This window comes from Anabrus simplex, chromosome 14, assembly GCF_040414725.1.
Source record: "Anabrus simplex isolate iqAnaSimp1 chromosome 14, ASM4041472v1, whole genome shotgun sequence".
Classification (NCBI taxonomy): domain Eukaryota; kingdom Metazoa; phylum Arthropoda; class Insecta; order Orthoptera; family Tettigoniidae; genus Anabrus; species Anabrus simplex.
Genome location: NC_090278.1, coordinates 96,819,372 through 96,842,354, shown reverse-complemented (window position 1 = coordinate 96,842,354; position 22,983 = coordinate 96,819,372). Strand labels below are relative to the sequence as shown.

General features: G+C 37.7%; 1 protein-coding gene across 3 annotated transcripts in view; it reads left to right on the top strand.

The window, feature by feature from the left end:
* Positions 1-15,465: 15,465 nt before the first annotated feature.
* LOC136885536 (2-oxoglutarate dehydrogenase complex component E1) overlaps positions 15,466-22,983 on the top strand; it is a 149,438-nt gene continuing 141,920 nt past the window's right edge. For 2 of the 3 annotated variants that reach the window (XM_067158142.2, XM_067158147.2), the window contains exons 1-2: positions 15,466-15,714; positions 17,236-17,401. The gene's annotated coding sequence lies outside the window, so the exon portion shown is untranslated. Of the gene's footprint in view, positions 15,751-17,235; positions 17,402-22,983 lie in introns of all 3 variants that reach the window. The other variant, XM_067158144.2, reaches the window with a different exon arrangement.

Genomic DNA, 22,983 nt, shown 5'->3' with positions numbered 1-22,983 from the left:
GATGTGTTGGAAATGACAACGAAGGTAGGTGAGGGGAGGAGCTACCGGGTACAGCAGGTAGCGTGGGGTAAAGGTGCGAAGAGAGGGAGGGAGACTTAAGGCGGGGCCGAATGATGTGGGAGTGATGGTAATTGTTTTGATGAAAAACCTTTAATTAACATTAGAAAAAGCTATTTTTGATCAGCCAAATTATTTTTTCTGAGAAAAGTAATAAATAAATCAAATAAAATATTGGATTTCTCCGTGATTTCGTTGAGGTTGTAATTGGCATTAAAGTACTGGTCTATGTGTATGTAGTATTTTTCCATTATATTTATGTCCATGTCCTGTTATTTGTGAAATTATCATTGTAATCAACCATGTGTTGGCCGATAGCTGAAGATTTATTATATTTGGTTGCATTGATATGCTCATGGTATCTTATATTACAATTTATCCTGGTCTTCCCTGCATCTCTGATGAGCTTATGGTTGTTGTCTGTGAGTTGCATGAAGAGTTGTTGTCGTGACTGGTAATTTTAATTCTTTTCATCTAAGGCTTGTTTTGATTTTGAAAGCAACAAACTTGTCAACTCTGTTCAGCTGACTTGCTAGGCTTAACACTGTACAGGATTTTCTGTCAGGGTAATCTCCATTAGCCTTTGGAAGTCCCCTGCCACATCTGCAAGGCAGCAGCATTTTGGTGAATGTGTGTGTTATTTCCTCTCAGCCGAATGCTACCACTGTTGAGGGGTAGGGACTAGGGGGGAAGAATATTATAGGATTGATATGTGTTTTGGGTAAAAGGTTGAAAGATTTTTTCTTTGTTTGGCTGCCACATACCTCTTCCCCCATTTCTTGCCTTCTGTGTGAGGTCTAGCGGTGCGATAAAGTGTCTAGCTAGGCCGCGCGCCACCAGTCCTGTTCGTCGGAAGTACAGCAGCAGCAGTGTTGAGTGTACCCAGTTAGTTACTTGTGTAATCATGTTAGGAATTCATTCAGTCAATAACTTATCTCTGAAATGATTTATCAAGGGTAGGAGGCAAGACTGTTATGTCTTTTACGGTCTGTGGAGGAGGGATGAGACTCTAACAGTGATACGCGACAGAGCACTAACAAAGAATTAAATATTCGTGATTATGATTTACTTCTTCTTCAATGATCAGTAACAGGAAGTACAGGACACAGGTGAGAAATTCAGGCAAATATGTAGTCATTTCAAAAATGTTCCACTGTTAGACATCAGTAAATTAAACCAAACTTCTCATACCAGATATGGCATGCACTTGAATAGCAAGTTAGGATGTAACATCATTACAAGCAAAGATTAGGAAAAGACTGTCCTAGAACTACCTAGTCCGGGAAACATGTGTTAGATTCTCGACCCAGTAACATTTCAATCCAGAATTAAAGAATGACTTGGAGGATGGAAATAGGGAGTTCAAAATATTTCATCAGAACATTCAGTGTCTTAAAAATAAAATTTTACAATTACAAGTAATTTAAAATTCAATACGGGACATTATGTTTATCTGTTTGAACGAACATTGATGTAATAATGATGAACTTGAACTCATTAATATTGAAGGTTATTATCTAGCAAGTAATTACAGTCGAGTTAATAAAGAGCATGGGAGAGTTTGTATATTTCCTAAGTCAGGAATTGATTGTAAAGAAAGGAAGGATCTTGAAGTGCATAATTCTGAATTAGAATTTGAACTAACTTCAATGGAATTTAAGCTTCGCTATGGTAAAAGGGTAAATCTGTTAACTGTTCACTGGATACGGATGTGGAGATTTTCTTTGGAAAATTAGATCAAGTCCTTCATAACATTTTCGGTAGGAATAGAGGCGCAGAAGTAATACTTGTGGTGATTTTAACATAGATTTCACTGAAGAAAACCTTCCGTCAACATCACAACTACTGCATGTTCAACTTGTGAAAATTTAAATTTATAATTCCACTCTTACAATATTGTAATTGTCTTCATTGAAAAGACTACATTAAACTATACTCGTGATACATGTTTCGTCCTCTTATGGGACATCTTCTGTCCCACATACAAATATTGAAAATAAGGTGAGGACACATCTTGTGACGACTAGTAACCTGAACGAGAAACCAGCATGGCAAAATAGAATAGATAAACTGATTACAGCACTGCATGTTACCAAAAATAAATATAATAAAATGTGTCTCTCAAAGCAACCAAACTGAAACACATGAGACAGTTTATAAAGAAATAGAACCTGTGACCACTACAATGAAAAAGAAACGAATATCATTCTTAGGCCATCTAATACGGTCACCAGAAAATAGAATTGGCAGAAAAATAATAGAAAAATTATGGAAGAGTAAGAATAATATTAGATGGATCACAGAACTTAAAAAAGACATGAGAGAGTTGCATATTACAATAAAACAGTTAAAATACAAAACAAATACACTGAAAATATTGAAAGATAAACACACTAGGCTATAGATAAAAATCAACAAGCAGAGAATAGGAAGAGTGATTCCAGAAGCAGAAAGAAAATTACGTTCAGAAAGGATGAAACAGTATTGGGCTGACAAAAACAAAAACCTCCATAAACCTGACTAAAAAATTAAAATAAATAAATAAATTAAGGTGAAATTATAAATTTAAATTTTCACAAGTTGACACTTTGACAATACGGGCCCTAATATGAAATTTATAACGTGCAATACTGCATGTTCTTCAAAGCTGTAATGTAAAACACTTAATTTTTACACTCACCCGGGTAACTGCTACCTCAACTACAATGACAGACATTAATTTCTATTGTTCTAAAATGCAAGCGTCCAATATCAATTTTGGATTATCTGCAACTAGGAATTGAGAATATTAACAAGCATTCAGCCAAAATGAAGCAAACGCATCTCTGCATCTGCATGTGGCAGTTTCAGACCAGGGCTCCAATAACATTTCGTCATAGCATTGGAACCTTTTAAAGCATTTCTTAAACACAATTTGAATTACTTTTTCCAAAAAAAACTTGCAGTAATTAATGAAACTTCAAAAAACCCATGGATCACAAAGGGTATATGGATTTTAAGTCAAAAATGTAAAGTACTAAGTAGATTAGCACAGCAGACTTGTGACCTGGATTTTTGTACGTTAAAAACTACAAATCAGTCTATCAATGAGTTCTTAGGGCGGCGAAGATAATGCTCAATAACAAGAAAGTTAAAGAGTCGTGCAATCAATCACGAACCATACGGAATGTAATCAAGGGAGAAACCAACAGACACGCAGTTGAAAATAAAGTAGCTGCCATAAAAAATAAGGGAATGCAAATAAATCAGATGTATTACCAGAACTCCCAACCTTTGTACAAAATTCTATGCAATTAACTCCAGGAACAGAATTGGAAGTTCTTACAATCATACAGTCTTTGAAGAATAAAACTTCCACAGGTGTAGATGAAATTCCCACCAAACTCATTAAAAAATGTGCTCCTTATCTGGTACAACCTTTAACTTATCTCATCAATGAATCATTTTCTAGTGGGCAGTTTCCTAATCTCCTAAAAACAGCTAAAGTTATCCCAGTCTTTAAAAGTGGAAACTTACACGATTTACATAAATTGTTATTTCAAAAATATTTGAATGTGCTATGAAAGATCGGCTTACTAAATTTTTAATCAAATATAACTTGTTAAATAATGCACAACACGGGTTCAGAGCTGGCAGAACTACTTTGTCTGGGTTATCACATTTTACACAGTTGGTCGTAAATGCTCTTGATAATGATGAAACTGTGATAGGACTATTTCTTGACCTTTCAAAGGCATTTGATACTGTTGATCATGAAATATTGTTGCACAAATTATATCAGACTGGAGTTGGAGGAATTGTTAACGACTGGTTTAGATCATACCTGGATAAACGATCCCAGTTTGTTGAAATTACACATTGTAACAGTAAAGGGCATAATGAGACATATCACTCTCAGGTAAAAAACAGACTTAGGTATTCTGCAGGGTAGTATTTTGGGGCCTGTTCTTTTCTTGATCTATGTGAATGATCTTCGTTACAATAATCAAGTAGAAACTGCAGTTCTGTATGCTGATGATACAAACATAACTATTAATAATCCTGACCCTATGTCTATAGAAACTGCAGCAAATACAGTCCTGTCTAGGTTAGAATCATGGTTCAGGAAAAACAAATTAACATTTAACCTAAAATAGACCCAATACATGGAATTCAAGGCATCTAACTACCATGACAAAACCATTAAGAGAATTAGGACTTAACGACAAGATCAATAGGCTGGTGCAAGCCACCTTGCACAATACCACAGCCAGACTAAAGTTTAGAGGACAACTCTTGGAGAGTTTCGCCATTAAAACAGGGGTGAGAGGAGATGGCATCTCATGCATATTATTTAATTGCGTTCTGGAAAAGATCATTAGAGACTGGATGAGATTCCTTCCAGAGAACACTGGATTACGGATTGGGATTAAAGCCGACAACCTAAGGATACCATGCCTAGCCTTTGCAGACGATCTGACTTTATTGGCAAATGACATACAGGAGGCTACTACTCAGCTCCAAACACTGCACTCAATAGTGGCTAAAATGGGTCTTTTGATCAACATAGGAAAGACCGAGTTTGTTACTAACATCAAAGATGCCCCTGGAATGATGAGAGTCAGTGATAATATCTACATCAAGAGAGTCAAAACTGTAAAGTACCTTGGGGAATGGTTCTCAGAGGACCTCAGCAAAACAATGGCTCTTGAACACAGGAGACTCAAACTAGATAAGGCTTACCATGCCTGGAGAAAGCTATATACGTCAAAAAATCTGTTGATGAATGTCAAACTAAGACACTACAATGCAGTAATCAGACCTTCAATCCTCTATGCAGCAGAGTGTCTATATTTAACTAAGAAGACCCCACTAAGAGCCCTCGAGGTAAAAGAAAGAAAGTTCCTGAGGCGGATAGTGGGACCAAGAATTTTACCAGATGGAAGGCGATGGTATCAACCAAATCATGAGCTATATAAACACCAAGAAAATCTCATAGATGGCATCAGAAGAAGGCGACTGGCTTTTTACAGACACCTATCCAGAATGGACTCAAATTGGTTATCCCATAAGATCTTCAAGGCTGCTAACAAGGGCAAAGCTACTGGATTTGTGTGGATGAAGCAAGTGGAGAAGGACCTTCCAGAACTCCATATAAATCAAAATGACATAGCTGATCGGAGCAACTATCATACAATTCTTAGAACTAAATCCTTTGTAACATCCCTTACAGAAGTTACCCACAGACCAAAAGACAAGACCAGGAAATTGTCTCAGGAACGTAAGATTGAATTTAGCCGGAAAATGGACTACTGGGCCATCAGGAAAGCTCGAGGTACCAACAAGAAAACAGCTGCCAAACTAACCGCTAAGAGCACCAATTGTGGGAAACGACGACGATGACATCAAGAAACAGCTAAAACACAAGCACCATGGTCCATAGATGGCCCTAATGAAAAAAAAAAAAAAATGAAAATGCTAGATTTTTCCATCATGCTGAGTCGAATGATCGACAAGAGAAAGGAGATTCAGAGCTATCATTGGAGACTATCCAGCCCACAAAAGGACTAATCAAAATGAAGAGCGATTGATAGAGTTATGTAGGACCTTCAATCTGGTCATGGAATCTACAGCATTTAGACACCTCCCAAGAAAACCTAGGAGAGTTCCAGACTGATCACGTAGCGATCTCAAAACATGCGGAAAAGGAGGTCCAAAATGTTAAAGTCCTGAGGGGTGCATATTTAGATTCAGATCACTTCCTCTCCAAGATCAAAGTCAAGATCATCCCAAGATCTCAGAAAAACAGGAACACAACTCGAAGAACAAAGTTTGACAGCGAAAATCTCAGACTGCATAAAGGATTTTGCAACAGAATTAAACAAAAGGACAGTACCCAGGATGGGAACAATTAAAAGAGGCTATGATTGATTCTGCAAGAGTCACAGTTCCTCTGGAGGAAAAGAGGAAACATGCATAGTGGACATCTGAATGTGATGATACAATGGAAGAACGCCGAAAGGCGTGGGAGAATTGGTGTTCCCAGAAAACACCAGAGAACCAGAAGAAGTTCCAGGAAACAAGGAAAAGAACATCCAAGACTATCAGGAATCTGAAGAGAACGCTTGATTCAGATCAAACAGGATTTTTAAAAAATAACACTCGGGACTTTCATAAAACATTTAAGAACACCATGAGTAGATGATCCACCAAGCCTCAACTTCAGAAACCAAGAAGGAAAAGTAGCTCGCAGTGATGGGGAGAATTGCCAGATTCTGGCAGACTAATTCGCAAAACTCCTCAATTGTGAGCCGCTGTCTCAGAAATTCGACTACAGTCACAAGGAACCAAACCCAGACTCGGACCCTCCGACTGTGGACGAAGTCACGAGAAGACCTTAAAGAACAACAACGCACCTGGAGAAGATGGGATTATTGCAAAACTTTGGAAATGGGCTGACAACAGAGCGATCGTTGAACTGCCAAGAATCCTACACAATATCTGGGAAGAAGAGAAGCTGCCAGATGGATGGACATCAGCGTTAATACACCCTCTTCACAAGAAAGGAGATAAGGCAAACATCAGCAATTACAGGGAAATATCGCTACTACCAGAGGCATATAAGATCTTTTAAAAGGCACTGCTAGATAGATCAGAAAAACAATTGGAACCGCAAATTGGTGAGTATCAAGGAGGTTTCACAAAGGGCAGGTCATGTGCGGAACAGATCCTGAACCTGAAGTTGATCACAGCATATCAGAAACAGAGGAACAAGAAATTCGTGCTCATATTTGTGGACTTCAAGAAGGCCTACGATTCGGTAGATAGAGAAGCACTGATCCGTATTAGGTCATTAGAGAGTGGCACAAGAAAATGCAAGGAATAGGTGGTATACGAATGGGATATAATAGAGGGACTGTAGTTGACTGCCTAGCCTTTGTGGATGACATTGTGGTTCTGTCAGAGTCAATAGAGGAGGCACAGAACCAGATCGCCCAGCTCCAGGAACAAGCAAGTAAGGCAGGCTTCTCCTTTGAGAAGACACAGTACATGACCAATATCGAAACAGCACCCAGAGGGATGACAGTGGAAGGAGGAAGGATTCGGAAAGTAGAGAAATGTAAATATCTGGAAGAGTGGATAGATAACAACCTGTCAGAGAAAGAGGCGCTGATATCGAGAATCAACAAAATGAACTTGGCATACAAGCTAAGTATGAACATCTATAACAAGAAGAACATCTCAATCAATGCAAAACTCAGACATTAGCAGACAGTGATCCGTCCAGAAGCCTTACATGCAGCTGAATGTTTGAACCTGATAAACGTAGGATTGGTCAAGAAGTTAGAACTGGTGGAGCAAAAAATTCTAAGGAAGATACTGGGAGCCCAAAGGACAGAGGATGGATCATACAGAAAGAACCAAGAACTGTACCGCAAAGATAGAAAAGATCTCAGACACCATCCGGAAGAGGAGAGCTATGTTCTTTGGACACATCTACAGAAATGGACCTGGGAAGACTGACCAACCAGATAGTAAGGTTTTTGAGACCTGCAAAACTGTGGTACGCTGGCATCAGGAAGTGAAGAAGGACCTGACAGAAATGGGAATACGAGGATTGGAATAAGCAACAGGGACACCTACAAGTCGAAAATAAAGAACACAAAGAATTTCCAAGGAAAAGTTAGTTTGCGGACCCAAACACCATGGACGGAAGAGAGAAGAAGGTTGCAGAGTGAAAGAATGAAGGATTACTGGGCACAGATCAAAGCCCAGAAGCAACTGAAATCAAATTAACGTGGTCCACATTTGGCCAAAATGAAAGAAAGAAAGAAAGAAAGAAAGAAATGCAAATGCAATTGAAAATACATTGACCACAAAATATTTAGGTGTCCATATTGTACCGGTTACGGCCTGTACATGAGTATTTTTTGAGTATGAATGACATTTAATTATCACGCGTAATGTTCTGAGCACACCTGGTTTGTTTACCGTCAGTGGGGCAAGCAAGCGAGTGAAGGACAGCTGTGAGCTGTGACGTAGCCACAGGGGCTAGCTAGACCGCCCGCCCGTCACACCACGTGTTCCCAGCCTGGACTCGTATATTCTAGATTCCACATCACATCTTCCAGATTGTTCGACGGGGAAAATTTTGTAACTCCCTTAATAATTATGCTAGCAGCTTGAGCGATATGTCATCTTGTTTGGGATCACCTGAACGTCACAATGCTCAAGTTTCAAGTAAATCCATCGAGGGATTCAGGAGATATTCAGTCAAGCCGTATTGTGACGTAGACGTCCCGGATCGAATAAAAGGAGGGCCCACTGTAGCCTGTTCACTCAGTTACAGCTGAGTAGTCAGCGTGGACACTCGCGCTGCTACTATCGTCGTGTAGTGACAGTCCCGACGAGGAACTCTGTAATTTTCTAAGTATTCATAAAGTGAACATGTATTTTTTTCGAGTGTGGGAGAACGAATTCTTCCAAGTATTCTCAAGTGGACTTGCAATATTTCGAGTGTTAAAGAACATTTTCTAAGTCTTCATAATTGAACTTACAATATTTATGGGTGTTCGAGATTGGAATTTTTCCAATGGACTTGTATTATTTACGTATGTTAAAGAACGAATTCTTCATAAATTGAACCTGCAATACTTGCGAGTGTTAAGAGACTCATTCCTCTAATAAACAGTGATTTATAAACTTTGCTAGTGATGATCTCTGAATGTGCTTTAAGTTCCCGTAAGCATAAATTTGTGATTTTGCCGGTACTGGTTCAAAGACTTATAAACTTTGCCGGTGATGAACTCTAACTTCATTCAATGTCTTTAAAACATAAATTTAGGATCTCACCTGTGTTTATTCAAAGACTTGGATACCTTGCCAGTGATAAGACTATAAATTTATTCATGTGGATGGACTTGTGTTTTTCGTACATGTTCACTCAAAGACTTGTACATTCGCCAGTGTTGATTCAAAGACTTATAAATTTCGCCAGTGATAGACTGTAAATTTATTCAGGTGGATGGACTTGTGTTTTTCGTACATGTTCACTCAAAGACTTGTACATTCACCAGTGTTGATTCAAAACTTTATAAATTTCGTCAGTGATGAACTTTAAATCTATTCAGATGTTCATGTGGATGGACTTATGTTTTTCGTCCGTGTTCATTCAAAGACTTGTACCTTCGCCAGTGGTGAACTTTAAATTTGGTCATAGTTTCATGAGAAGGGACTTGTGTTTTTTTTTGCCAGTATTTATTCAGAGACGAAGACTTTTGCTAGTGGTGAACTCTGAAATTATTCTCCTCGTATACAGAGACATATCATTTTTACGAGTGTTAAATTTTGAAAGTCTTGATGAATAATAACCAGTGACTTTGCTAATAGGTTAATCACCCAAGGTTTTTATGAACTCAGATTTATCAGTACTGCGAGTGACCTTGGAGACATCAACCCTCTCAGTCACATTGGACTGAGGTAGTAAATGATTATCTGCAACATAACCAGGATCATCGGGGTTCAACCTGGGCCTCGAAAGTTCGAGGCATCTCTACCTTCTACCAACCCAGACAGTCCAGCCGCTTCTGTACGGAGTCCCTGGAATCTTCTGGAGCGTGATCCAACCTGCCCGGCCTGGTGAACTGGAGAATCCGAGCCATATTATAGGACTATGTGGAAGACAACTTATATCTACCTGGAGGTGATGTGCAATTTCATGTCTTATATGAATAAACTCATGTTCAGTCAAAGTCAAAGTTTTCTTGTAGATAGGACCCTACCTCCTGTACCGAGCCCTAGCTACTAGTCACCCAGTTTTTGCCCTGAGAACTATATACTTGCTTACTTTAAAATATAATCTGAGAGTTGGGCTCTTTTACCGGTACATTATAGATGAAAAATTAAGATGGGATTGTCATATTAAAAAAATAGGAAAGTCTCTGAGTTCTGTTTTTTTGGTCTTAAGGATTTTGTCTAATAGGTGAAGTGAAGAATATGTTGGAATAGCTTATTTTGGATATTTCCGTTCAGTCATCACTTATGCTATTGGTCTCTGGGGCTGCTACAAATCAAATCTTGATGTTATTTTTCAAATACAGAAACGATCTATCAGAATTATATTGAGACGTAACAGGCTAGATCATCGAGCACAAGAGTAAAACCATTGCCTTGAGACATGTAGACTCTGTTGGAATCAGATTGTATAATAAGCTTCCAAATAAGATTAAATTATTAGTCCTGTCGGTTCATTTACCACAGCTTTAAAAAAATTCCTGCTGAGTAGCTGCTTCTATAGTATAGAAGAATTATGATGAAGTGCTGGTAATGATGCTATTACGTATTAACTTGTAAATGTTCTTAATATATAGCCGTAAAAAATATGTTTATGTCACACTGATTACGTACGTATTGTTAACACCACACTCATAGATTTTTATTTTATCTTGTAAATATTGATTATTAATATTATTTTAAAAAATTAGGATGTGCTGTCCTAACATTGAGGTGTTTGGTGTTCTTGTTTTTCCTATTTCTTCTTTTTCAAACTGTTCATTATTGTGCATATATTTTTGTTAGTATTAAGAAATCACTCGACAACTCCTATACTGTTGGCATATTTCAAAATATGTAATTCTACAGTCCGTGGTAAGGCTCTATGAGATGGGTATGCTTAGCCGCCATTTTGGTTCATACAAGCGCAATGGGCCATGTGATCAAACTCTGCGAGAGCTCACTTCCTCACATTGAACATATTGCTTTAATCACCGTGTGCATGGACAGAATAGTGCTATATTTATTACACAATGGTGGGTTGTTCTGTAACGTATCTACTGTGGTATACAGGTTGTTTAGATTAATCTGCATTATGCCTCGACTGCCTCTGCTACACCTTCTACTTCAACCACTGACTTAAACCTGGATCCAGCTCCCACTGACATTACTACACCCTTTAAGTCAGTCACATTGATCATTAAATATTCAGTGTTGCCCCCAGAGTCCGGTAGCAGGAGTTTAACATCCATATACCACAGTTACAATATTTGTCAAAGCTACGGTAACTTCATATGACAGAAATAATTTGTTTAACATTGGTGGTAGTACAACAAATGTATTATTGAAAACCAAGATTTGTGGTAGGCCTATATGCAGACAGGTTTTAAACTATAAGCTTTCTGACTCAAGCTCTGAAACACTCGTACTTTTTTTTTTTTAATGGGTGGTCTAAAGAAACCAAATTGTGAAGTTATGAAATTAATTTGTAACTGTGAGGTCTTCTATGGGGACTATCAGCATTACATAATGAAAAGTCCGCCTCTGTGGTGTAGTGGTTAGCGTAATTAGCTGCCACCCCCGCAGGTCCGGGTTTGATTCCCGGCTCTGCCACGAAATTTGAAAAGTGGTACGAGGGCTGGAACGGGGTTCACTCAGCCTCGGGAGGTCAACTGAGTAGAGGGGGGTTCGATTCCCACCTCAGCATCCTAGAAGTGGTTTTCCGTGGTTTCCCACTTCTCCTCCAGGCGAATGCCGGGATGGTACCTCACTTAAGGCCACGGCCGCTTCCTTCCCTCTTCCTTGTCTATCCCTTCCAATCTTCCCATCCTTCCACAAGGCCCCTGTTCAGCATAGCAGGCGAGGCTGCCTGGGCGAGGTACTGGTCATTCTCCCTATTTGTATCCCCGACCCAAGGTCTGAAACTCCAGGACACTGCCCTTGAGGCGGTAGAGGTGGGATCCCTCGCCGAGTCCGAGGGAAAAGCCAACCCTGGAGGATAAACAGATTAAGATAGACATAATGAAAAATGGTGCAAATCTTGTAATGGAGAAAATTTTGAATAATAAATGTACCAATAGCGTACATGTTATCCAACGTCTTGTAATTTAAAATTTTAAAAAATGTTTGACACTTCTTCAAAATTCCATCCTATGCTGTTGTGGACTTTAACAAGAATGTACGGAAACGAGGTAAAATGTATGGGATTGCTTCGGAAAAAAGAGAAAATGTAAACAAGAAATGGAATGTTATTGTTTTGTAAATGCTGTAATATAAGGAGACAGTACATTTGTAAAATATTACTTAAATATCATTTTTAATGTGCTGTCTGAGCAAGTTAACCAATGTTGCAACCCTATAAGGCGATTCGTGTTGATAAATCATACTACTTCGCCTCAAACCAGAGGAATCTCTGTTAAAAAAAAAAAAAAAAAAAAAAGTAGTGTTAACTCTGCCAAAGTAAATTTTTTTCTATATTCTCCACAGCTCATGGGTCACTTGCCTTACAAGTCGTTGGTAACTGATTATCAGTGCAATACTTCACGTTGGGAGAGAAGATTCAGCTACCAGTAGTTACTATATTCCTATCTTCTTCCTGAATGTAATTTTTAATAACATAACATTTGTTTCATTAATATTCGGTTGAATAAACTAAAATCCTCTGCTCATTACAACTGCATAAGCTTATGAGATTCGTAACACTCACCACAAATTATGTTTATTTTGCTCATAGAATGTACTCTTTTAAATACAAGTAAATATGAAATGAGACAAAATTTTAAAAGAAAGAAATAAAGTTCCCTCTTATTTGGGTGTGTTCGTCACATTTCAGCATTATTTTTGTTCTAGGAATATTTTTTCTTATTATTTCGACAACATTGAAAATCAATTTCACGCAAGTATGGAATACCGACTGAGTTCGTATGGTAACAAAATCTTCTATCACAATTTGTATATCTTCGACAATGACCGATTACCACGTCAAATTCCACGACTTAAGAATGACAGTATCCTATATCAATACCCCCATGTCCCTCATTTCATTTGACAGTACCGCAGCGCATAACTTACAAACAACCTATTGTACTTACCTATTATTATTATTGATTTAAGCCCACTAAGGAGCGCTGGTGACTAGTTCTTCCTCGATAATATATAATAATAAACCGATTTATTAGTAAGCTATTTTTTCTAATATTTCTACAGTGAGAGTACATGCTTAGTTTGTTTTTTGTTAAAAGGCAAATTATCAGTGATCTTGCTTTTATAATCACTGCCTCAAATAAAACTTACACAATGATGTACAAAATATACTAATTTTAATGTTGAGTAATCGTTTGAGTAATACTGAGAATGAGTATTTTTACATTATGTTAGTATAGCATTATTTTCTAGCGTGGAGAACATTAAAAAAGAGGATATACAAGGCTGGGGTGGTCAACTGCTTTACCAACGTAGTGCAGGAAGTCTTTAGAGAGCCCTAGTCCGTGGAAGCTAAATAAATGACCTCTCGAGGCTGAGAGGACTCCGTTCCAGCTCTTTTCAAACTTTGTCGCGGAGCCCGGAATCGAACCCGGCCTCCAGAGGTCAATTTGAACGGTCAACTGAGTAGAGGTGGGTTCGATTCCCACCTCAGCCATCCTGGAAGTGATTTTCCATGTCTTCCCACTTCTCCTCCAGGTAAATGCCGGGATGGTACCTAACTTAAGGCCACGCCTGCTTCCTTTCCTGTCCCATCCCTCCACAAGGCCTCTGTTCAGCATAGCAGGTGAGGCCGCCTGGGTGAGGTACTGGTCATTCTCCTCAGTTGTATCCCCCGACCCAAAGTCTGATGCTCCAGGAAAGAGGCGAGATCCCTCACTGAGTCGGAGGGAAAAACCGACCCTGCAGGGTAAACAGGTTAAGAAGAAGAAGAAGAAGTATCCTCCGACCCAATGTCTCATGCTCCAGGACAGAGGTGAGATCCCTCGCTGAGTCCGAGGGACAAGCGAACCCTGCAGGGTAAACAGATTAAGAAAGAAAGAAAGAAAGAAAGAAAGAAAGAAAGAAAGTAGGCTAAGTCAGATATCGATGTAAATGATACACAGACTACGGCCATAGCTATAAAAATTAAATTGGCTGCCTGCCAGTCGTTTATAAAAGAAGTTCAAACAATTCTACCATCCGCGCCTGATCCGGGCAATCTGACCAAAGAGGTTGTATAATATGGTACTGTCAGTGCTCTCTATAAGCGGTGGTGTCAACCATCGCGCCTGGTCCCGCCATCTGTGAGCAAAATTATGAAAGAAGAAATCATAGAAGTCAAACCTCTATCCTCTTTGGTCAAACCATTGACTCATGTCAACATTCTCTTTGCATGACAAGACGAAGCTGTGTGGACAGGACGGCTGTGATCGACATGACATCTTGCGCAGAAAGAGGCGTCCGTTCTGTCCACACCGCGGGTATAGTGCGCATTGGTATCACCTAAATATCACTATAAAATTTGTCACAAATGGAACATAATTACTTTTACACATATCAAGTGAAAAATCCCTGGCAAATTAAGAAATATATGTTTTTTTGGAGAATATTAATACGTACTTTACTACTTTACAAGTACATTTGGTGTTGCGCTCACAGTGACACACGTATGTCTTTTGTCTTACACTTTGAACAATTTCGTGTGTGATATCTGTGTTCACTGAAGTTCTTTGCTTTCGTTTCATTCTTCACTTGTCAATGACATCATTTCATGAATTGTATCGCGATATGCAATATTTAATAGGCGACAAAATGATATGGCCAATGTACATAAGAAAAATTCAGTGGACTAGTGATTTCGTTCGAACAGAAATAAAAATATTTATTGGTCCAGGGATCATGCTATTTTTCTTTTGACTATTTTGCTGTTTGTACTGGCCAAAGATAATGAGAATCTACAGACATAGCACTCCCATTCCACGGTGCTAGCCCTGGATTGAAGAAAGTAACAAAAGACGGCACCAGCAGTGTAGTACGACATAAACCAGTCCTGTCTACAAGCCTTAAATATGTTTTCATATTTCTCAAATAACGACGGTATTTCTTAATTTGCCAGGGATTTTTCACTTGATATGTGTAAAAGCAATTATTATGTTCCATTTGTGACAAATTTTATAGTGATATTTGGGTGATACCTTTGCGCATCATACCCCACACCGCTTCGGGATATTGTAGTCCGTCTTACCAAGACCATCTACAACAATAACATATTGTATAGTTGGTCTTGGCCAAGACTATCTTGATTGACCAAAGAGGTTGTACGAGATGGTAGTGACAGAGCTCTCTATGAGCAGTAATGTTAGCTATCCCGCCATTACAACTGGTCGCGCCATCTGTGAGCAAAATTACAAAGCAAAGCGGTTGTAAAAGTTGGTACTGATAGAACTCTCGAAGAGCGATGATTTAAATCAAGGATCATAAGAGAAATTCCAATTACTTGCCAGATTGAGACATAATTTACTTATTTATTTTTGAATTTTGAAAATAAAAAATAAAAATCTATTTGTAATTGAATAGAGGAGCAGTACTATACGACTATCCAACTCCATACCGCTAGTTTGTCAAATTAGCGCAGTGGCTAGCGCATTGAATTACTAAAGCGAACTTCGTGGGTTCAAATCCCATGAGGTTCGCATAATTTATTGAGAATACGCTCTCGAGGGATGTCATAAGAAAGCCTGATTCTGAGTGGCCATAGGAATCAGACACTGCTTATGAACGAACGAGAGGGCGAGAGGTACCCTTATTCTAAAATATCCTTACTTGATACTTGTTCACATACGAATGCATCCAACGTGGGTCGCGGCGGCCCGGCGTGCCTAAATGAGATGACGGGACCGAATGTCCTACGTCGTGATGGCAGGGTGCAAGTGACGGTGTCAGGTAGGGGTATTTTGCACTTTTTCAACCTTAGAAGAGGTTAGTTTATTTTTATTATTTTACGTTTCAGAATAGTTCGTTTATTGTTATTATCATTGGAATCTTACAATTACTTCAAGAATTTACGACAAATGCTACAGAAAGCTAAGTCTGCATCAAATTATTAAGCATAGTGTCCAAGTGTAGCCAAGGTGTGTGAATTTACGACAAATGCTACAGAAAGCTAAGCCTGCGTCAAATTATTAAGCATAGTGTCCAAGTGTAGCCATTAACATTTTTGCCGTAGATTATCGTATTAACCTCCCTCCTCGTGCTTGGAGGTTCCCATGATAATAACAATAAACGAACTATTCTGAAACTGAAAACACGTTTCCGAGGGAATGTTTTAAGAAAACGTTTCTGCCAGTCAATATTACAGGTTATTTTTACCATAAATAAGCAAATTATTATACCCAGAAACTTGTGGCAGCTCGTGCCCTGACGAGTCAACGACAAGATCATACATAACCAAAATGAATGATTTAATTTCAGCGTTTTTTCATTATTATTATTATTATTATTATTATTATTATTATTATTATTATTATTATTATTATATTGTTTGAGTCTATGTCTGGTTTGATGCAGCCGTCCATACCACCTTATCCTGTGCTATTCTTTTCATTTCTACATAACTGCTGCACCCTACATCTGCTCTAATCTTCTTGTCATATTCATACGTTGGTTTGGTCTACTCCTTTCGTTTTTACCAAAAAGAATGGGTAGTTTTTATTGCCTTCACATTCCTCAAAAACCAACTGAATAAGATATGCCCTATCATTCTATCTTTTTCTTGTCAATTTAAGCCAAAGCGATCTTTCACCAATTTGATTCAGTATCTCTTTATCCTTGATTTGATTTATCCATCTTCTGTAACACCACATTTTTGACCTAGTTATCGTCCATGTTTCACTTCCATACAATGCCACATCCAGACAAAAGTCTACAAAACATATTTCTAATTCCTATATCAATGTTCGAAGTGAGCAAATTTCCAGAAATGCCGTATTTACTTGTGCTAGTCTGCATTTGATGTCCTCCTTACTTCTTCCATTAGTTATTTTACGACCCAAATAACAATATTTAAGACTTCATATCCTAATCTAATATTTGCTGCACCACCTGATTTTGTTCGACTGCACTGCATTTCTTTTGTTATGGATTTCATCCTGTACTCCTTACCCAAGACCATTCAGCAATCATTATGCGAATAATGAATTCCTCTAGCTTGGTGTCTCATAAACTCCTCTTCATTTACATTTGCACCACAAACACGAGAAACAAGCTATAAAGAAAAAATGTAATTATATCCTTACACATCGGGAAGGGTATCCCGGCATAATGGGCCAAATCTGATTCACGTGCCAACCCCAGTTAGTTGAGAAATGATTATAACTTATGTGTGAGGGGCTTGGAGTAAATAAAACAAACTTGTCAATGTTGTGATGCATGTCCCAAGCTTCTCATCTGTTGTATGACTTTCAGCGTCGGAAGTGTCCGAGGACGTGTTCGGCTCGCCTGGTGCACGTCTTGGTGTGAGATGATGATAATGCAGTAGGAAGAGAGTTCTGTTCCTGGTGAATAACTTAACGTCTCCATGATGGTGTTCATTGTGATTCACCTCATCTACAGTTATGATCACTGTGGACAGGTATGGAATTGAATCCAGGCTTTTGGCATGCAATGTAATCCTAAAAAAAAAAAAAGAAAAAAAAAAAGAGAGAGAGGTAGTTGGGAATGTAGAAACTCCGTAAAATATTAGAAATTATTTAGAGTTTTGTTTTGGAGAGTACCGTAAAATGGGGTAACTTCGGCCACTTTCTCGTATATTTTTAAAAATAAAATGTGAAATATTCCCTCTAATCTTCTGAAAAACATAAGTTCTGCCACGTTTGTTCTTCATTTTTAAATATGAACATAATTCTAATTGTTATTCAGTAATGAATTATGATTATCGAAAAAGTTGCCAGAGTTACCCCATGTTTTGGCCACGGTGAAGGTTTTTTAAAAACCTGCAGAATGCCCAGTATCAACAATCACAAACAAATTAAAACGATTTGTGGTGAAACAGATGTATACTAATCAAATTCACTTCTTCCCCAAAGAAAAAACTATTTTATTTAGCCTAAGCGTACAAGCATTGTATGATATTACAAATTACATGTTGCATTGCATAAATATTTGTAATGGTACAAAAGATAATAAATAAAAGGTACAAAAATCATAAAGCCCAATTGTATGAAGAGAGAAGGAGGTCAGAAAAGAAGCAGTCTTGTTGACTGTCCTGATAATACACTGTTTTCTCAATTAGAAAACATATGGGCCGTCAATCAATTTCTTAAATGTGTATCGTTCATGTCAACTGATATCCGTCTATTTATCATTGAAAATGGAAACTGTCTTTCCCCTCCCTCTCGGGACAAACTTCCCTGTTTATTGTTATTGTGCCTTTATTGATCTCTTCTAAAGCGTTCTTGAAGTAAACAGGATTGTAATTACAATACCTGCGGCCGCGTAATGTTTTCCTGTATGTTCTTGGCATGGCCGAAGTTACCCCGAAAGAAGGCAACTTTTATCAAACGATGATTCCCTGAAAAACCTATTTGAATAAAATGCATCAAATTGTGTTGATTGGTTACGAGACGTACTTACATAAACCACTAGAATGGAGATTCGAATGCTGGGGCTAGAGAACACTTCGTTTTCTGCTGTTTCCAGACAAGACAACAGTCGGGGCTGCGAAAAAAATCGATTGACTCAACAATGAGCCCGCCAATGTTCCTTGGACTAACGAGTGTTGACAGAGCATTCTATTGTATGTGCATTTTGGTATTGCAAGTGATTCATTTTTTTCAGTATAGGAGGCAGGAGAAAATAAGTGTTATTATTTGTTATGGCCAAAGTTACCCCACTTTATGGTAATTATTTTACATTTAACAATTTCATTTATCAACAAAATGGCTTAGGAACTGTGGCAGAAAATTGCATAGACATCTTAGAAAAACTGAAATCATTAATAAACAAAAAATGTTGATTTTTTTATCGGACCAGATATTTGGAAGATATTTTTGCTATTGTAGATCATTAGATCACAGGTGGAAAAACTGTATCAGAACATTTTACCATAGATTCTGTTTAATGTATGGAATTTTTAGGAAGCCTACCTGAACTATTAACCCCTCGATGCCAACCTCCATGCATGGTATAAGCCTAACAACATTTTGTTTTAGCTGTTAAGTTTTAAATTTGTCGGAATGGAAATGGTATATCTTTGAAGCTGAAGATCTCTACCTTTGTTTTATGTATGAATCAACCCAAACCAGTGTTTCTTTTTTTTTTTTTTTTTTTTTTTTTTTTTTTACTTTCTGTAGAATTTAAAATGGTCTGATCTTTGTTCTGCTGCATCCTAGTGGATGTATGTATTACACAAATTTCCACTATATGGATTGAGAGTGACGGTGTAAATCATTATATTCAAAATCAAATCAAATTCTCTTTATTTGCAAATGAGGTGTCTATCTCGGTGGCAAATGGTACACTAAAATACATTATTGTCATGCACTAAATTTTAAGTTAACAAGAGAAAAAGAAAATTTTCCTAGAAAACAATTTTATACAATTTGCACTAACAATTTTTTCTATTAAACACACAGCACATACTTAATAAATTTATATTGTTTACAAAATTTTACTTATATTATCTCCTGTACTTACAAACATAGTCAACTCATATACAGTATGTGAAATTACTTCTTAAATACTATACAACTGGTATAAGATTAAAATTTACATTGCATTTATTTACTTATTTATTTTTACCCATTTTGGAACCTAAGTAGCATATTGACCTGCTGCGTCTTAACCAGAGCCCCTTTTGCCACCACTTTTCAGTGTTCCTGAAGGGCCTTCACAGCTACCGTAGCGGTCCCAGGGCCCTCGAAGTCCCCACTGTACTTCACCCCTACAGGCAGTCCCCTACTTCGGCTGTCCAAACTCCTTAGACTAGGGGATGGAATTAATTGATTAATTTATTCACCTGCACTGGTCAAATGCCCTCTAACATTTCATTTATTTTCTCTGTTGCTGTTTATTCTCTTCTTGAATATCTGTACAGATTTTGGAAAAGGATCAAACACCACCCCTGGTAAATTGTTCCACTCCTTCACACCCTTCCCAATGAAAGAAAATTTACCCCAGTCGCTTCTGCTAAAATTCCTTCTAATTTTGTACTTGTGGTCAGTTCTGCCGATATAATTATTTTCCAACTGAAGCCTCTCACGGATATCTCCCCATGCTTCTTCTCCTGTATAGGCTCTATATAACCTATAAGTCTAGTTTTCTCCCTTCTCTTACTTAAAGTTTCCCACCCAAGTTCCTTTAACATTCCTGATCCACTACTCTTTCTCCAGAAATCCCCTGTTACAAATCTTGCTGCTTTCCTCTGCACACTATCTATTTCTTTTATTAGATATTCTTGGTGAGGATCCCAAACACTGTTTGCATATTCCAATAATGGACGAACCATACTCAAGTAACTTTTTTCTTTTAATTCTTTATTGCATCTTTTAAGTAGCCTCATTATGACATGTAACGATGTATGCTTTCCCAACAACGTCATCCACATGACCCTTCCAGTGCAAATTACTTTCAAATCTCACACCCAAGTATTTGCACTTGCCATCTTTTGGGATAACTACCTCATCCAAAGTATATTCAAATTCAGTTTTAAAGCTCCTGTTTGTAAATGTTGTAACAATTGATTTGCCTCTATTAACCTTCATATTATTTTCTTAAACCCATTGTTGGATACTCTCAAGGTCCCTTTGTAATTTTGAACAATCCTCAATGTTATTTATTTCCCTATAAACAATTATGTCATCTGCATACAATCTTATTTTTGATGTAATATTGTTCCCTAAATCATTTGCGTATATTAAGAAAAATAACGGACCGATTATACTACCCTGTGCAATTCCCTTCCAAACTTTCTCATCCTGCGATACATTATTTCCTACTTTGATTTTCTGAACCCTTGAATTTAGAAATGTTTTTATCCAACGTGTAACCCTTACGTCCAATCCTATTCCCTCCAATTTCTTTAATAATATTCCATGTTCCACTCTATCAAAGGCTTTGGAAAGATCTATGGCTATGCAATCTAACTGACCTCCTGAATCTAACTGATCTGATATGTCCTGCTGAAATCCCACCAGTTGTGCCTCACAAGAAAATTTCTTTCTAAATCCATACTGGCTCCTCATGAACCAATTTTTATCATCACATATCCCTCTGATGTACTTTGATATTAAACTCTCCAGTATTTTACAAACTATACTGGTCAGGATGATTGGTCTGTAGTTCTCTGGTTTCCTTTTATCACCCTTTCCTTTAAAATCGGTATTATTATAGATTCCTTCCATTCCTTTGGTATTACACTATTATTTATGACATAGTCAAAGAGAAATTTTAAATAAGGCACTATGTACCACCCCATTGTCTTTAATACCTCCCCAGTAATTTGATCACTTCCTGCTGCTTTTCCTTGCTGAAGCAGTTGGATTTGTGAATGAGAAGCTTCTTGTTTCCCTATGAGTCTCTCCCTCTGTATCTTCTGTTACGGTTTCCAACTCCTGACAATCTTCTATTGAGTCTCTGAATTCCCTACTAAATAGGTTTGCTTTCTCAGTATCTGTTAAATGGTGTTCATGCCCTTCTCCCAATATTGTAGGAATTTGGATTCCTTTTCCGTTTTGATTCCTAATATATGAATACAGCTTTTTCCATTTCCCTTTGTGGTAATTACCCTCTGAAGTATGGCATTCATATAATTCTCTTTTGCTTCCTTTTTCACTCTATTCAGTTCCCTCATTAACTGTGTTCTAGTTTCTCTATTCTCCCTACCCTCTTTGATTTTCCTGTTTACTATTCTTCATTTTCTTCTTAATTTTCTATTTCCACTGGTATTATCTGGAAGATTCCTATAATTTATTCAATGCTTTGAAACTTCTCAACTCTTTAACTAACTGGCTCACTGTCACTTTGACATTCAATATTGCATAGTACGGGAGCAATTTGAATAAATCAGATGATAAACAGTACTACACCAGCCTGAAGAGAGTGAAGTAAGAGCAGATTCGAAACGTAAGGAATGAGAGTGAATTGTACAACAAATCCTCTTTCGTCCCATAAAGCTGTGATTTGTGCTAAATGTTTCCACTTCTTCTGCTCAGAGTTACTTAAGTGTCGAACAACCCATGCAAATACAAGAATGTCTCTTTCATATATATATATATATAAAATAAGACTTTTGTCTGTACATTGCTCAGTATTTGAAAAGAATGGTATTTCTGTATCAGTCATATCCATACTAACAAGGGAATGCACTTTTTAATTTTCCATAATTTCTGTGTGTCTGTATGTATGTACACGCATCACGAGAAAACGGTTGAAGAGAATTTAATGAAAATCGGTAGGGTGAAGTCGCGGGATGAGCCACTACAATCTAGGCTATAAATCATTTTACTCATGCTGACTGAAATGGTAGTTTAGGGGAAGGCCTAAAAGTGAATTCTCAAATATTTATATTATTAATGGTGCTATCGATAAATACTACATAACTAAAGTTATATAGAATTAAATTACTGATCATTTATGTCATACATTGTTACCGTACTGGCTTTGATAACACAGATATTCATGAATTTGTATTTTTGTTGCCAAGTCCATGTCAACGCTGAGCCATGAGAAAATGGGGTAACAGAATTTAATGAAAGTCAGTGTATAGAATTGGGGAATAAGAAACTACAGTCTAAGCTATAAACAATTTTATTCACCCTGGATGAAATTGTAGTTTAGGGGAAAGCACCTAAAATTGACTTTTTAAATACCTACTGTATGTTATTGGTCTGGTCGAAAAGTTAAAGAGAATACAATTTCCGACCATTTATGTTTTATTCCCGCCTTTGCTGACAGGACCTAATGTTTACATTGCACTATGTCTTCTGGTATAGGCTAGAGCAATTTTGTTACTTTCATAGATCTGTCTCTGTCTTTGACAATATGAAAGTGACTGAGGTATGAGCGATGCTAGTAATGCCAATTCTTATGCAGCCAGTCCCTGCTATGAATGCTCATAGGGTCGGTTGGTGCATGCATTTCAGTGGGCTTGGCAGACTGATATGTAATAGCAACCCTGGCTCGGTGAGGAAAGCAATGGGAAACTATCTCACTCCT